This window comes from Bidens hawaiensis, unplaced genomic scaffold (genome assembly GCF_021521415.1).
Source record: "Bidens hawaiensis isolate Kalapana, Puna unplaced genomic scaffold, B.hawaiensis_p1.1 tig00083024_1, whole genome shotgun sequence".
Lineage (NCBI taxonomy): Eukaryota > Viridiplantae > Streptophyta > Magnoliopsida > Asterales > Asteraceae > Bidens > Bidens hawaiensis.
Genome location: NW_027503939.1, coordinates 8,081 through 11,611, shown reverse-complemented (window position 1 = coordinate 11,611; position 3,531 = coordinate 8,081). Strand labels below are relative to the sequence as shown.

The window sequence follows — 3,531 nt, the reverse complement described above, 5'->3', positions numbered from 1 at the left end:
TATCTTGAAAATGTTGAATTGTTGCTAAAAACATCTCGTAACATTCTTTTAAAATTGTTTCTTTGCGTTTCGATCACGTTTAACCCATCTTGCACGGCCAAGTTGATAATATGTGCAATGCATCGGCTATGAAAAAACGCTCCATCACAGATAGGTTTATACTTTAATTTTAAATGGCCAACCGCGGCCGTATTGTTGGACGCGTTATCAAACGATATTGAAAAGATTTTATCTTCAATCTTGTATTGTCGAATGACTTTATCCAAGAGTTTAAAAATATTTCTACCCGTGTGCGGGTAATCAAACAATTGAAACGCAACGGTTCGTTTCATCATTTGCCACGACCGGGGGTCAACCCAATGAGCCGTCACACAAATGTATGAGTCGGGCGAACCATTAGGTACCGACCACACATCCGTTGTTAAGTTCACACCAGTTTGTAAGTTTGAAAAGTATGAAATTAGTTCGGATTTAGCGTTTTTCCATGCTTTAAGACAATCTCTTCTAAGGGTCGAACGACTTACGTGTTGGTAGCGTGGTTGAACATACTTTTGCATCATCTCCGTGAATTGAGGGTTGTCGAAGTGGTTGAAAGGAAGTGATTGTTGAATCACAAAGTTGCCAAACTGTTGACGTACCGCTTCAAGGTCGTACGTAAACACCGTTCCTTGATTCGTCATCTCCGGCTGCGAACTACTTCCGGATTCGTCCTTCAAGACCTTGCAAGAGGGCTTTTCTACATGAGCTCTTAAACTGGAGTTTGCTTCTTTGTTATAAAACTTCAAACAATGTTTGCATCTAGCTTTTTGGGTTCCGTTAGACATTTCGCATAGGTCGAAATGTTGCCAAATATCTTGGTTTCGTTTCGTGGGGATGACCCGAACGACGGTTTCTCCCGTGTTCGAGGCACCCATGTTGACCGATGAAGCAGCACTTTGGGAGGCCATGATAATCGACTACGAATTAAGAGTGGTATACTCGAGTATGAAATAAACGACTACGAAAGAAGAGCGTTTGGAGTTGTATAATCGCGTATGAAATAAACGTTTAGAGCGTTTGGAGTTGTATAATCAAGTGTGATCTAACCAATACCCAACCTAAACTATATATAGATGTTTGTGGGGGTAAAATGGTAAAAAAACAAAAAAAAAAACGGCTAAAAAACGGTCAAAAAAAAAAAAAAACGGCTATAAAGCCGTTTGGTAACGTTCGAAAACCGGTTTAACCGGTTAACCGGTTATTAAAAAACCGGTTAACCGGTTTTTTTTATAACGGTAATAAACCGGTTATTTTAAAAACCGGTTAACCGGTTTTTTAATAACCGGTTATTAAAAAAAACCGGTTATAAAAAAAACCGGTTATAAAACCGGTTTTGGCTCCAAAACGTATAACCGATACGTAAACCGGTTACGTAAACCGGTCAAACCGGTTTTTAAAAAAACCGGTTTTTAAAAAACCGGTTTCCGGTTGAACCGGCCAAACCGGTTCCGTAACCGGTTTTTTTGAACACCTCTAGGTCAAATATAAGAATATTTACAAGGAGTTAGAATTCATATTACAGGTGTTGGGCGGCCTATTTGCATCATGTTGACGTTCACATATGACTTATAGTACATATACAAACATCTTTTTTTATTAGCGTTATATCGTTTATCTAATCCATGTAATTTCTTTATTTGTAACTTTATGAAATTTAAATGCTAATTGCTCATTTAAATCAATGTTTAACTTTTAACTATTATTTCATATTATAACCGTATACACCACCTACTAATAACTTTATGTTTTAAAGTTCTAAATTTTCTTTGTAAACATTCTACTATGTAATGTCATTTTTTATAACATTATGTCTTTTAATATTATTTTCTGTTTAGTTTTTTGTAGCTTGCAAGAGTTGACGTATATTTGAGAGGTCTGGGTTTTACACATGGTTAACTAAATGTAGCTTTATCAAGAGTGAAGAGTAAAGACAATATCAAAATGTTTATTTTAAATAAGCAAGACTATGTTTTAAAGTTTTAAATTTTGTTTAAACATTCTCCTGTGTAACGTCATTAATTTGTAAAATGACGTCTTTTAGTACTTTCATTCCGTATGAATATGGATTGCACTTAAAAATCATCTTGTCATCTTAAAAAAGATATTAAAAATTTCTTGTTGTTTGAAGTTATATATGTATTTACTATTGGTCTCGGTCTGCCCAAGACACATATTATTATTGATGTGGCTAGTACGTTATGATCCAAGTTTGGTCATACCGAATAACAAGCTAGACAAACACCAATTATATTTGTTTATTTATGATATGATCATAGTAAATAAATATTAACACTTATGTTATTTGAAAAGGGTTCCTAAATACAATGTACTTGTGAAATGAATAAATCATATGGATGATTTAAATAAATCATATGGATGATTTACACTTTGAGAGAGAGCATTCCCCATAGTGTTATTTAAGATGGTTAAGTAACAATATGTGAAAATTGTTACCTATAATGTGTTATATTTATAACACAATATACATTTCAGGAATAGTCGGGATAGCTCAGTTGGTAGAGCAGAGGACTGAAAATCCTCGTATCACCAGTTCAAATCTGGTTCCTGACACATGATTAATTTGTATGAGTCTCTACTCTACCAATTCATTGATATGAATACATATTCATTAAGTCTTTTCCAATTTTGAGAATCCCATATAAGTTTTATAACGTATGTATATATATGGAAACCTTGAAAATAATAAAAATAAGAAAGGGAAAGAAAGCCCCCCCCCCCCCCCCCTCTCTTTCTCTTTTGTTATTTTATTATTATTTTAAAAGTTAGTGAAGACATGTAAGGTTTTTGATTGGGACTTTAGGAGGTGCCTTTTGAAAGACCACAACCCTCTCTTTCTCTCATAACACTTTCACAAGTAACAAAATTTTTCCCTCCTCCCTTTTCTCTCTATTTTTTGGCCAAGGGGTCCAAAGAGGAAGGAAGAAATTTTAAGGTGTAAATCCTAACTATCAAAGGTGTATTGTCGGGAGCTTGGGTATGCAAGCTTGAGGAACTCCCATTAAAGTTCTTGCCTACCATTTCATCATCTCTTTCATGCTTCCTTGGTTTTGAAAGGTAGTCTTAACATGCATGGACTTATAGTGACATGCATGTGTTTGTTAGTATGTATTTCGTATATGGATCCGGGATTGGGTTTTGCATGTATAAAATTGGTTTTATACACAACTAATTAACAAGATTTAAAACTTATTTCCGCTGCGTTTTTCATAAAAGTAAGGTCTTATGACTTTGATAATCTTGTTAAAACCCAACATTTACTTGATTTTTATATTTTCATCCGTCTCGTAGACAAGACAATAAGCTAATCTAATTTATAACAAGAAACATATGCATACGATCTTTTTGTAAACTAACCCCCAATGTAACAATTAATTATCCAACTTGTTAAACAGTTGATCGTTAGGTAAGGGGTTGATAGTGTAGTTTTTTAAGACTTTCATTTTCATTGTATATACATGGCAAACCCAACAA

The 3,531-nt window shown here is 34.3% G+C and overlaps 1 non-coding gene across 1 annotated transcript; it reads left to right on the top strand.

The window, feature by feature from the left end:
* The first annotated feature begins 2,537 nt into the window (after positions 1–2,537).
* On the top strand, positions 2,538–2,610 carry TRNAF-GAA (transfer RNA phenylalanine (anticodon GAA)). The gene has a single exon. It is a non-coding gene; the product is annotated as a tRNA-Phe (tRNA).
* Positions 2,611–3,531: the final 921 nt, after the last annotated feature.